A 15,790-nucleotide genomic window follows, 5' to 3' on the forward strand; every position below is an offset into this window, starting at 1 on the left:
CCCATCCTCTATCCTATCCTATCCTCTATCCTATCCTATCCTCTATCCTATCCTATCCTCTATCCTATCCTACCCTCTATCCTATCCTATCCTCTATCCTATCCTATCCTCTATCCTATCCTATCCTCTATCCTATCCTATCCTCTATCCTATCCTATCCTCTATCCTATCCTATCCTCTATCTTATCCTATCCTCTATCCTATCCTATCCTCTATCCTATCCCATTCTCTATCCTATCCTATCCTCTTTCCTATCCTATCCTCTATCCTATCCAATCCTATATCGTATCCTCTATCCTATCCTATCCTCTATCCTATCCTATCATCTATCCTATCCAATCCGATATCGTATCCTCTATCCTATCCTATCCTCTATCCTATCCTATCCTCTATCCTATCCTATCCTCTATCCTATCCTATCCTCTATCCTATCCTATCCTATCCTCTATCCTATCCTATCCTCTATCCTATCCTATCCTCTATCCTATCCTATCCTATCCTCTATCCTATCCTATCCTATCCTCTATCCTATCCTATCCTCTATCCTATCCTATCCTCTATCCTATCCTATCCTCTATCCTATCCTATCCTCTATCTTATCCTATCCTCTATCCTATCCTATCCTCTATCCTATCCCATTCTCTATCCTATCCTATCCTCTTTCCTATCCTATCCTCTATCCTATCCAATCCTATATCGTATCCTCTATCCTATCCTATCCTCTATCCTATCCTATCCTATCCTCTATCCTATCCTATCCTCTATCCTATCCTATCCTCTATCCTATCCTATCCTCTATCCTATCCTATCCTATCCTCTATCCTATCCTATCCTATCCTCTATCCTATCCTATCCTCTATCCTATCCTATCCTCTATCCTATCCTATCCTCTATCCTATCCTATCCTCTATCTTATCCTATCCTCTATCCTATCCTATCCTCTATCCTATCCCATTCTCTATCCTATCCTATCCTCTTTCCTATCCTATCCTCTATCCTATCCAATCCTATATCGTATCCTCTATCCTATCCTATCCTCTATCCTATCCTATCCTCTATCCTATCCAAACCTTTATCCTATCCTATCCTCTATCCTATCCTATCCTGTATCCTATTCTATCCTATCCTGTATCCTATCCTATCCTCTATCCTATCCTATCCTCTATCCTATCCTATCCTCTATCCTATTCTATCCTCTATCCTATCCTATCCTCTATCCTATCCTATGCTCTATCCTATCCTATCCTCTATCCTATCCTCTCCTCTATCCTATCCTATCCTCTATCCTATCCTATCCTCTATCCTATCCTATCCTATCCTCTATCCTATCCTATCCTCTATCCTATCCTATCCTCTATCCTATCCTATCCTCTATCCTATCCTATCCTCTATCTTATCCTATCCTCTATCCTATCCTATCCTCTATCCTATCCCATTCTCTATCCTATCCTATCCTCTTTCCTATCCTATCCTCTATCCTATCCAATCCTATATCGTATCCTCTATCCTATCCTATCCTCTATCCTATCCTATCCTCTATCCTATCCAAACCTTTATCCTATCCTATCCTCTATCCTATCCTATCCTGTATCCTATTCTATCCTATCCTGTATCCTATCCTATCCTCTATCCTATCCTATCCTCTATCCTATCCTATCCTCTATCCTATTCTATCCTCTATCCTATCCTATCCTCTATCCTATCCTATGCTCTATCCTATCCTATCCTCTATCCTATCCTCTCCTCTATCCTATCCTATCCTCTATCCTATCCTACCCTCTATCCTATCCTATCCTCTATCCGATCATATCCTCTATCCTATCCTATCCTATCCTCTATAATATCGTATCCTTTATCCCATCCCATCCTCTATCCTATCCTATCCTCTATCCTATCCTATCCTCTATCCTATCCTATCCTCTATCCTATCCTATCCTCTATCCTATCCTATCCTCTATCCTATCCTATCCTCTATCCTATCCTATCCTCTATCCTATCCTATCCTCTATCCTATCCTATCCTCTATCCTATCCTATCCTCTATCCTATCCTATCCTCTATCCTATCCTATCCTCTATCCTATCCTATCCTCTATCCTATCCTATACTCTATCCAATCCTATCCTCTATCCTATCCTATCCTCTATCCTATCCTATCCTCTATCCTCTATCCTATCCTATCCTCTTTCCTATCCTATCCTCTATCCTATCCAATCCTATATCGTATCCTCTATCCTATCCTATCCTCTATCCTATCCTATCCTCTATCCTATCCAAACCTTTATCCTATCCTATCCTCTATCCTATCCTATCCCCTATCCTATCCTATCCTCTATCCTATCCTATCCTCTATCCTATCCTATCCTCTATCCTATCCTATCCTCTATCCTATCCTATCCTATCCTATCCTCTATCCTATTCTATCCTCTATCCTATCCTATCCTCTATCGTCTCCTGTCCTCTATACTATCCAATCCCCTATCCTATCCTCTATCCTACCCTTTCCGCTATGCTATCCTATCCTCTATAATATCGTATCCTCTGTCCTATCCTTCCTCTATCCTACAATATCATCTATCCTATCCTATCCTCTATCCTATCCTATCCTATCCTATCCTCTATCCTATCCTATCCTCTATACTATCCTATCCTCTATCTTATCCTATCCTCTATACTATCCTATCCTCTATCCTATCCTATCCTCTATCCTATCCTATCCTCTATCCTATCCTATCCTCTATCCTATCCTATCCTCTATCCTATCCTATCCTCTATCCTATCCTATCCTCTATCCTATCCTATCCTCTATCCTATCCTATCCTGTATCCTATCCTATCCTCTATCCTATCCTATCCTCTATCCTATCCTATCCTCTATCCTATCCAAACCTTTATCCTATCCTATCCTCTATCCCATCCCATCCTCTATCCTATCCTATCCTCTATCCTATCCTATCCTCTATCCTATCCTATCCTCTATCCTATCCTATCCTCTATCCTATCCTATCCTGTATCCTATCCTATCCTCTATCCTATCCTATCCTCTATCCTATCCTATCCTCTATCCTATCCTCTCCTCTATCCTATCCTATCCTCTATCCTATCCTATCCTCTATCCTATCCTATCCTCTATCCTATCCTATCCTGTATCCTATCCTATCCTCTATCCTATCCTATCCTCTATCCTATCCTATCCTCTATCCTATCCTATCGTCTTTCCTATCCTATCCTCTATCCTATCCAATCCTATATCGTATCCTCTATCCTATCCTATCCTCTATCCTATCCTATCCCCTATCCTATCCTATCCTCTATCCTATCCTATCCTCTATCCTATCCTATCCTCTATCATATCCTATCCTATCCTATCCTCTATCCTATTCTATCCTCTATCCTATCCTATCATCTATCGTCTCCTGTCCTCTATACTATCCAATCCCCTATCCTATCCTCTATCCTACCCTTTCCGCTATGCTATCCTATCCTCTATAATATCGTATCCTCTGTCCTATCCTTCCTCTATCCTACAATATCATCTATCCTATCCTATCCTCTATCCTATCCTATCCTAAACTATCCTCTATCCTATCCTATCCTCTATACTATCCTATCCTCTATCTTATCCTATCCTCTATACTATCCTATCCTCTATCCTATCCTATCCTCTATCCTATCCTATCCTCTATCCTATCCTATCCTCTATCGTCTCCTGTCCTCTATACTATCCAATCCCCTATCCTATCCTCTATCCTACCCTTTCCGCTATGCTATCCTATCCTCTATAATATCGTATCCTCTGTCCTATCCTTCCTCTATCCTACAATATCATCTATCCTATCCTATCCTCTATCCTATCCTATCCTATTATATCGTCTATCCTATCCTATCCTCTATACTATCCTATCCTCTATCTTATCCTATCCTCTATACTATCCTATCCTCTATCCTATCCTATCCTCTATCCTATCCTATCCTCTATCCTATCCTATCCTCTATCCTATCCTATCCTCAATCCTATCCAAACCTTTATCCTATCCTATCCTCTATCCTATCCTATCCTCTATCCTATCCTATCCTCTATACTATCCTATCCTCTATCCTATCCTATCCTATCCTCTATCCTATCCTATCCTCTATCCTATCCTATCCTCTATCCTATCCTATCCTCTATCCTATCCTATCCTCTATCCTATCCTATCCTCTATCCTATCCTATCCTCTATCCTATCCTATCCTCTATCCTATCCTATCCTCTATCCTATCCTATCCTCTATCCTATCCTATCCTCTATCCTATCCTATCCTCTATCCTATCCTATCCTCTATCTTATCCTATCCTCTATCCTATCCTATCCTCTATCCTATCCCATTCTCTATCCTATCCAATCCTCTTTCCTATCCTATCCTCTATCCTATCCAATCCTATATCGTATCCTCTATCCTATCCTATCCTCTATCCTATCCTATCATCTATCCTATCCATTCCGATATCGTATCCTCTATCCTATCCTATCCTCTATCCTATCCTATCCTCTATCCTATCCTATCCTCTATCCGATCATATCCTCTATCCTATCCTATCCTATCCTCTATAATATCGTATCCTTTATCCCATCCCATCCTCTATCCTATCCTATCCTCTATCCTATCCTATCCTCTATCCTATCCTATCCTCTATCCTATCCTATCCTCTATCCTATCCTATCCTCTATCCTATCCTATCCTCTATCCTATCCTATCCTCTATCCTATCCTATCCTCTATCCTATCCTATCCTCTATCCTATCCTATCCTCTATCCTATCCTATCCTCTATCCTATCCTATCCTCTATCCTATCCTATCCTCTATCCTATCCTATCCTCTATCCTATCCTATCCTCTATCCTATCCTATCCTCTATCCTATCCTATCCTCTATCCTATCCTATCCTCTATCCTATCCTATCCTCTATCCTATCCTATCCTCTATCCTATCCTATCCTCTATCCTATCCTATCCTCTTTCCTATTCTATCCTCTATCCTATCCAATCCTATATCGTATCCTCTATCCTATCCTATCCTCTATCCTATCCTATCATCTATCCTATCCAAACCTTTATCCTATCCTATCCTCTATCCTATCCTATCCCCTATCCTATCCTATCCTCTAGCCTATCCTATCCTATCCTCTATCCTATCCTATCCTATCCTCTATCCTATTCTATCCTCTATCCTATCCTATCCTCTATCGTCTCATGTCCTCTATACTATCCAATCCCCTATCCTATCCTCTATCCTACCCTTTCCGCTATGCTATCCTATCCTCTATAATATCGTATCCTCTGTCCCATCCTTCCTCTATCCTACAATATCATCTATCCTATCCTATCCTCTATCCTATCCAATCCTATATCGTATCCTCTATCCTATCCTATCCTCTATCCTATCCTATCCTCTATCCTATCCAAACCTTTATCCTATCCTATCCTCTATCCTATCCTATCCCCTATCCTATCCTATCCTCTATCCTATCCTATCCTCTATCCTATCCTATCCTCTATCCTATCCTATCCTCTATCCTATCCTATCCTGTATCCTATCCTATCCTCTATCCTATCCTGTCCTCTATACTATCCTATCCTCTATCCTATCCTATCCTCTATCCTATCCTATCCTCTATCCTATCCTATCCTCTATCCTATCCTATCCTCTATCCTATCCTATCCTCTATCCTATCCTATCCTCTATCCTATCCTATCCTCTATCCTATCCTATCCTCTATCCTATCCTATCCTCTAACCTATCCTATCCTCTATCCTATCCTATCCTCTATCCTATCCTATCCTCTATCTTATCCTATCCTCTATCTTATCCTATCCTCTATCCTATCCTATCCTCTATCCTATCCCATTCTCTATCCTATCCTATCCTCTTTCCTATCCTATCCTCTATCCTATCCAATCCTATATCGTATCCTCTATCCTATCCTATCCTCTATCCTATCCTATCATCTATCCTATCCAATCCGATATCGTATCCTCTATCCTATCCTATCCTCTATCCTATCCTATCCTCTATCCTATCCTATCCTCTATCCTATCCTATCCTCTATCCTATCCTATCCTCTATCCTATCCTATCCTCTATCCTATCCTATCCTCTATCCTATCCAAACCTTTATCCTATCCTATCCTCTATCCTATCCTATCCCCTATCCTATCCTATCCTCTATCCTATCCTATCCTATCCTCTATCCTATCCTATCCTATTCTCTATCCTATCCTATCCCCTATCCTATCCTATCCTATCCTCTATCCTATCCTATCCTCTATCCTATCCTATCCTCTATCCTATCCTATCCTATCCTATCCTCTATCCTATTCTATCCTCTATCCTATCCAAACCTTTATCCTATCCTATCCTCTATCCTATCCTATCCCCTATCGTCTCATGTCCTCTATACTATCCAATCCCCTATCCTATCCTCTATCCTACCCTTTCCGCTATGCTATCCTATCCTCTATAATATCGTATCCTCTGTCCTATCCTTCCTCTATCCTACAATATCATCTATCCTATCCTATCCTCTATCCTATCCAATCCTATATCGTATCCTCTATCCTATCCTATCCTCTATCCTATCCTATCCTCTATCCTATCCAAACCTTTATCCTATCCTATCCTCTATCCTATCCTATCCCCTATCCTATCCTATCCTCTATCCTATCCTATCCTATCCTCTATCCTATCCTATCCTATTCTCTATCCTATCCTATCCCCTATCCTATCCTATCCTCTATCCTATCCTATCCTCTATCCTATCCTATCCTCTATCCTATCCTATCCTATCCTATCCTCTATCCTATTCTATCCTCTATCCTATCCAAACCTTTATCCTATCCTATCCTCTATCCTATCCTATCCCCTATCGTCTCATGTCCTCTATACTATCCAATCCCCTATCCTATCCTCTATCCTACCCTTTCCGCTATGCTATCCTATCCTCTATAATATCGTATCCTCTGTCCTATCCTTCCTCTATCCTACAATATCATCTATCCTATCCTATCCTCTATCCTATCCAATCCTATATCGTATCCTCTATCCTATCCTATCCTCTATCCTATCCTATCCTCTATCCTATCCAAACCTTTATCCTATCCTATCCTCTATCCTATCCTATCCCCTATCCTATCCTATCATCTATCCTATCCTATCCTCTATCCTATCCTATCCTCTATCCTATCCTATCCTGTATCCTATCCTATCCTCTATCCTATCCTATCCTCTATCCTATCCTATCCTCTATACTATCCTATCCTCTATCCTATCCTATCCTCTATCCTATCCTATCCTCTATCCTATCCTATCCTCTATCCTATCCTATCCTCTATACTATCCTATCCTCTATCCTATCCTATCCTCTATCCTATCCTATCCTCTATCCTATCCTATCCTCTATCCTATCCTATCCTCTATCCTATCCTATCCTCTATCCTATCCTATCCTCTATCCTATCCTATCCTCTATCTTATCCTATCCTCTATCCTATCCTATCCTCTATCCTATCCTATCCTCTATCCTATCCAATCCTATATCGTATCCTCTATCCTATCCTATCCTCTATCCTATCCTATCATCTATCCTATCCAATCCGATATCGTATCCTCTATCCTATCCTATCCTCTATCCTATCCTATCCTCTATCCTATCCTATCCTCTATCCTATCCTATCCTCTATCCTATCCTATCCTCTATCCTATCCTATCCTCTATCCTATCCTATCGTCTATCCTATCCTATCCTCTATCCTATCCTATCCTCTATCCTATCCTATCCTCTATCCTATCCTATCCTCTATCCTATCCAATCCTCTATCCTATCCTATCCTCTATCCTATCCTATCCTCTATCCTATCCTATCCTCTATCCTATCCTATCCTCTATCCTATCCTATCCTCTATCCTATCCAAACCTTTATCCTATCCTATCCTCTATCCTATCCTATCCCCTATCCTATCCTATCCTCTATCCTATCCTATCCTCTATCCTATCCTATCCTCTATCCTATCCTCTATCCTATCCTATCCTATCCTCTATCCTATCCTATCCTATATCCTATCCCATCCTCTATCCTATCCTATCCTCTATCCTATCCTATCCTCTATCCTATCCTATCCTCTATCCTATCCTATCCTCTATCCTATCCTATCCTCTATCCTATCCTATCCTCTATCCTATCCTATCCTCTATCCTATCCTATCCTCTATCCTATCCTATCCTCTATCCTATCCTATCCTCTATCCTATCCTATCCTCTATCCTATCCTATCCTGTGTCCGATCATATCCTCTATCCTATCCTATCCTATCCTCTATAATATCGTATCCTTTATCCTATCCCATCCTCTGTCCTATCCTATCCTCTATCCTATCCTACCCTCTATCCTATCCTATCGTCTATCATATCCTATCGTCTATCCTATCCTATCCTCTATTATATCCTATCCTCTATCCTATCCTATCCTCTATCCTATCCTATCCTCTATAATATACTATCCTCTATCCTATCCTATCCTCTATCCTATCCTATCCTCTATCCTATCCTATCCTCTATCCTACCCTATCCTCTATCCTATCCAAACCTTTATCCTATCCTATCCTCTTTCCTATCCTATCCCCTATCCTATCCTATCCTCTATCCTATCCTATCCTCTATCCTATCCTATCCTCTATCCTATCCTCTATCCTATCCTATCCTCTATCCTATCCTATCCTCTATCCTATCCTCTATCCTATCCTATCCTATCCTCTATCCTATCCTATCCTATATCCTATCCTATCCTCTATCCTATCCTATCCTCTATCCTATCCTATCCTCTATCCTATCCTATCCTCTATCCTATCCTATCCTCTATCCTATCCTATCCTCTATCCTATCCTATCCTCTATCCTATCCTATCCTGTGTCCGATCATATCCTCTATCCTATCCTATCCTATCCTCTATAATATCGTATCCTTTATCCTATCCCATCCTCTGTCCTATCCTATCCTCTATCCTATCCTACCCTCTATCCTATCCTATCGTCTATCATATCCTATCGTCTATCCTATCCTATCCTCTATTATATCCTATCCTCTATCCTATCCTATCCTCTATCCTATCCTATCCTCTATAATATACTATCCTCTATCCTATCCTATCCTCTATCCTATCCTATCCTCTATCCTATCCTATCCTCTAGCCTATCCTATCCTCTATCCTATCCTATCCTCTATCCTATCCTATCCTCTATCCTATCCTATCCTCTATCCTATCCTATCCTCTATCCTACCCTATCCTCTATCCTATCCAAACCTTTATCCTATCCTATCCTCTTTCCTATCCTATCCCCTATCCTATCCTATCCTCTATCCTATCCTATCCTCTATCCTATCCTATCCTCTATCCTATCCTCTATCCTATCCTATCCTCTATCCTATCCTATCCTATCCTCTATCCTATCCTATCCTATATCCTATCCTATCCTCTATCCTATCCTATCCTCTATCCTATCCTATCCTCTATCCTATCCTATCCTCTATCCTATCCTATCCTCTATCCTATCCTATCCTCTATCCTATCCTATCCTCTATCCTATCCTATCCTCTATCCTATCCTATCCTCTATCCTATCCTATCCTCTATCCTATCCTATCCTCTATCCTATCCTATCCTCTATCCGATCATATCCTCTATCCTATCCTATCCTATCCTCTATAATATCGTATCCTTTATCCTATCCCATCCTCTGTCCTATCCTATCCTCTATCCTATCCTACCCTCTATCCTATCCTATCGTCTATCATATCCTATCGTCTATCCTATCCTATCCTCTATTATATCCTATCCTCTATCCTATCCTATCCTCTATCCTATCCTATCCTCTATAATATACTATCCTCTATCCTATCCTATCCTCTATCCTATCCTATCCTCTAGCCTATCCTATCCTCTATCCTATCCTACCCTGTATCCTATCCTATCCTCTATCCTATCCTATCCTCTATCCTATCCTATCCTCTATCCTATCCTATCCTCTATCCTATTCTGTCCTCTATCCTATCCTATCCTCTATCCTATCCTATCCTCTTTCCTATCCAATGCCCTGTCCTATTCTCTATCCGATCCTATCGTCTATACTATCCTATCCTCTATAATATCGTATCCTCTATCCTATCCTATCCTCTATCCTATAATATCATCTATCCTATCCTATCCTCTATCCTATCCTATCCTCTATCCTATCCTATCCTCTATCCTATCCTATCCTCTATCCTATCCTATCCTCTATCCTATCCTATCCTCTATCCGATCATATCCTCTATCCTATCCTATCCTATCCTCTATAATATCGTATCCTTTATCCCATCCCATCCTCTATCCTATCCTATCCTCTATCCTATCCTATCCTCTATCCTATCCTATCCTCTATCCTATCCTATCGTCTATCATATCCTATCGTCTATCCTATCCTATCCTCTATTATATCCTATCCTCTATCCTATCCTATCCTCTATCCTATCCTATCCTCTAGCCTATCCTATCCTCTATCCTATCCTACCCTGTATCCTATCCTATCCTCTATCCTATCCTATCCTCTATCCTATCCTATCCTATCCTCTATCCTATCCTATCCTCTATCCTATCCTATCCTCTATCCTATCCTATCCTCTATCCTATCCTATCCTCTATCCTATCCTATCCTCTATCCTACCCTATCCTCTATCCTATCCAAACCTTTATCCTATCCTATCCTCTTTCCTATCCTATCCCCTATCCTATCCTATCCTCTATCCTATCCTATCCTCTATCCTATCCTATCCTCTATCCTATCCTCTATCCTATCCTATCCTCTATCCTATCCTATCCTCTATCCTATCCTCTATCCTATCCTATCCTATCCTCTATCCTATCCTATCCTATATCCTATCCTATCCTCTATCCTATCCTATCCTCTATCCTATCCTATCCTCTATCCTATCCTATCCTCTATCCTATCCTATCCTCTATCCTATCCTATCCTCTATCCTATCCTATCCTCTATCCTATCCTATCCTCTATCCTATCCTATCCTCTATCCTATCCTATCCTGTGTCCGATCATATCCTCTATCCTATCCTATCCTATCCTCTATAATATCGTATCCTTTATCCTATCCCATCCTCTGTCCTATCCTATCCTCTATCCTATCCTACCCTCTATCCTATCCTATCGTCTATCATATCCTATCGTCTATCCTATCCTATCCTCTATTATATCCTATCCTCTATCCTATCCTATCCTCTATCCTATCCTATCCTCTATAATATACTATCCTCTATCCTATCCTATCCTCTATCCTATCCTATCCTCTATCCTATCCTATCCTCTAGCCTATCCTATCCTCTATCCTATCCTACCCTGTATCCTATCCTATCCTCTATCCTATCCTATCCTCTATCCTATCCTATCCTATCCTCTATCCTATCCTATCCTCTATCCTATCCTATCCTCTATCCTATCCTATCCTCTATCCTATCCTATCCTCTATCCTATCCTATCCTCTATCCTATCCTATCCTCTATCCTACCCTATCCTCTATCCTATCCAAACCTTTATCCTATCCTATCCTCTTTCCTATCCTATCCCCTATCCTATCCTATCCTCTATCCTATCCTATCCTCTATCCTATTCTGTCCTCTATCCTATCCTATCGTCTATCCTATCCTATCCTCTATCCTATCCTATCCTCTATCCTATCCTATCCTCTATCCTATCCTATCCTCTATCCTATCCAATCCTCTATCCTATCCTATCCTCTATCCTATCCTATCCTCTATCCTATCCTATCCTCTATCCTATCCTATCCTCTATCCTATCCTATCCTCTATCCTATCCTATCCTCTATCCTATCCTATCCTCTATCCTATCCTATCCTCTATCCTATCCTATCCTCTATCTTATCCTATCCTCTATCCTATCCTATCCTCTATCCTATCCAATCCTATATCGTATCCTCTATCCTATCCTATCCTCTATCCTATCCTATCATCTATCCTATCCAATCCGATATCGTATCCTCTATCCTATCCTATCCTCTATCCTATCCTATCCTCTATCCTATCCTATCCTCTATCCTATCCTATCCTCTATCCTATCCTATCCTCTATCCTATCCTATCCTCTATCCTATCCTATCGTCTATCCTATCCTATCCTCTATCCTATCCTATCCTCTATCCTATCCTATCCTCTATCCTATCCTATCCTCTATCCTATCCAATCCTCTATCCTATCCTATCCTCTATCCTATCCTATCCTCTATCCTATCCTATCCTCTATCCTATTCTATCCTCTATCCTATCCTATCCTCTATCCTATCCAAACCTTTATCCTATCCTATCCTCTATCCTATCCTATCCCCTATCCTATCCTATCCTCTATCCTATCCTATCCTCTATCCTATCCTATCCTCTATCCTATCCTCTATCCTATCCTATCCTATCCTCTATCCTATCCTATCCTATATCCTATCCTATCCTCTATCCTATCCTATCCTCTATCCTATCCTATCCTCTATCCTATCCTATCCTCTATCCTATCCTATCCTCTATCCTATCCTATCCTCTATCCTATCCTATCCTCTATCCTATCCTATCCTCTATCCTATCCTATCCTCTATCCTATCCTATCCTCTATCCTATCCTATCCTCTATCCTATCCTATCCTCTATCCTATCCTATCCTCTATCCTATCCTATCCTGTGTCCGATCATATCCTCTATCCTATCCTATCCTATCCTCTATAATATCGTATCCTTTATCCTATCCCATCCTCTGTCCTATCCTATCCTCTATCCTATCCTACCCTCTATCCTATCCTATCGTCTATCATATCCTATCGTCTATCCTATCCTATCCTCTATTATATCCTATCCTCTATCCTATCCTATCCTCTATCCTATCCTATCCTCTATAATATACTATCCTCTATCCTATCCTATCCTCTATCCTATCCTATCCTCTATCCTATCCTATCCTCTAGCCTATCCTATCCTCTATCCTATCCTACCCTGTATCCTATCCTATCCTCTATCCTATCCTATCCTCTATCCTATCCTATCCTATCCTCTATCCTATCCTATCCTCTATCCTATCCTATCCTCTATCCTATCCTATCCTCTATCCTATCCTATCCTCTATCCTATCCTATCCTCTATCCTATCCTATCCTCTATCCTACCCTATCCTCTATCCTATCCAAACCTTTATCCTATCCTATCCTCTTTCCTATCCTATCCCCTATCCTATCCTATCCTCTATCCTATCCTATCCTCTATCCTATCCTATCCTCTATCCTATCCTCTATCCTATCCTATCCTCTATCCTATCCTATCCTCTATCCTATCCTCTATCCTATCCTATCCTATCCTCTATCCTATCCTATCCTATATCCTATCCTATCCTCTATCCTATCCTATCCTCTATCCTATCCTATCCTCTATCCTATCCTATCCTCTATCCTATCCTATCCTCTATCCTATCCTATCCTCTATCCTATCCTATCCTCTATCCTATCCTATCCTCTATCCTATCCTATCCTCTATCCTATCCTATCCTGTGTCCGATCATATCCTCTATCCTATCCTATCCTATCCTCTATAATATCGTATCCTTTATCCTATCCCATCCTCTGTCCTATCCTATCCTCTATCCTATCCTACCCTCTATCCTATCCTATCGTCTATCATATCCTATCGTCTATCCTATCCTATCCTCTATTATATCCTATCCTCTATCCTATCCTATCCTCTATCCTATCCTATCCTCTATAATATACTATCCTCTATCCTATCCTATCCTCTATCCTATCCTATCCTCTATCCTATCCTATCCTCTAGCCTATCCTATCCTCTATCCTATCCTACCCTGTATCCTATCCTATCCTCTATCCTATCCTATCCTCTATCCTATCCTATCCTATCCTCTATCCTATCCTATCCTCTATCCTATCCTATCCTCTATCCTATCCTATCCTCTATCCTATCCTATCCTCTATCCTATCCTATCCTCTATCCTATCCTATCCTCTATCCTACCCTATCCTCTATCCTATCCAAACCTTTATCCTATCCTATCCTCTTTCCTATCCTATCCCCTATCCTATCCTATCCTCTATCCTATCCTATCCTCTATCCTATCCTATCCTCTATCCTATCCTCTATCCTATCCTATCCTCTATCCTATCCTATCCTATCCTCTATCCTATCCTATCCTATATCCTATCCTATCCTCTATCCTATCCTATCCTCTATCCTATCCTATCCTCTATCCTATCCTATCCTCTATCCTATCCTATCCTCTATCCTATCCTATCCTCTATCCTATCCTATCCTCTATCCTATCCTATCCTCTATCCTATCCTATCCTCTATCCGATCATATCCTCTATCCTATCCTATCCTATCCTCTATAATATCGTATCCTTTATCCTATCCCATCCTCTGTCCTATCCTATCCTCTATCCTATCCTACCCTCTATCCTATCCTATCGTCTATCATATCCTATCGTCTATCCTATCCTATCCTCTATTATATCCTATCCTCTATCCTATCCTATCCTCTATCCTATCCTATCCTCTATAATATACTATCCTCTATCCTATCCTATCCTCTATCCTATCCTATCCTCTAGCCTATCCTATCCTCTATCCTATCCTACCCTGTATCCTATCCTATCCTCTATCCTATCCTATCCTCTATCCTATCCTATCCTCTATCCTATCCTATCCTCTATCCTATTCTGTCCTCTATCCTATCCTATCCTCTATCCTATCCTATCCTCTTTCCTATCCAATGCCCTGTCCTATTCTCTATCCGATCCTATCGTCTATACTATCCTATCCTCTATAATATCGTATCCTCTATCCTATCCTATCCTCTATCCTATAATATCATCTATCCTATCCTATCCTCTATCCTATCCTATCCTCTATCCTATCCTATCCTCTATCCTATCCTATCCTCTATCCTATCCTATCCTCTATCCTATCCTATCCTCTATCCGATCATATCCTCTATCCTATCCTATCCTATCCTCTATAATATCGTATCCTTTATCCCATCCCATCCTCTATCCTATCCTATCCTCTATCCTATCCTATCCTCTATCCTATCCTATCCTCTATCCTATCCTATCGTCTATCATATCCTATCGTCTATCCTATCCTATCCTCTATTATATCCTATCCTCTATCCTATCCTATCCTCTATCCTATCCTATCCTCTAGCCTATCCTATCCTCTATCCTATCCTACCCTGTATCCTATCCTATCCTCTATCCTATCCTATCCTCTATCCTATCCTATCCTATCCTCTATCCTATCCTATCCTCTATCCTATCCTATCCTCTATCCTATCCTATCCTCTATCCTATCCTATCCTCTATCCTATTATATCCTCTATCCTACCCTATCCTCTATCCTATCCAAACCTTTATCCTATCCTATCCTCTTTCCTATCCTATCCCCTATCCTATCCTATCCTCTATCCTATCCTATCCTCTATCCTATCCTATCCTCTATCCTATCCTCTATCCTATCCTATCCTCTATCCTATCCTATCCTCTATCCTATCCTCTATCCTATCCTCTATCCTATCCTATCCTATATCCTATCCTATCCTCTATCCTATCCTATCCTCTATCCTATCCTATCCTCTATCCTATCCTATCCTCTATCCTATCCTATCCTCTATCCTATCCTATCCTCTATCCTATCCTATCCTCTATCCTATCCTATCCTGTG

Source organism: Halictus rubicundus, unplaced genomic scaffold (genome assembly GCF_050948215.1).
Source record: "Halictus rubicundus isolate RS-2024b unplaced genomic scaffold, iyHalRubi1_principal scaffold0046, whole genome shotgun sequence".
Lineage (NCBI taxonomy): Eukaryota > Metazoa > Arthropoda > Insecta > Hymenoptera > Halictidae > Halictus > Halictus rubicundus.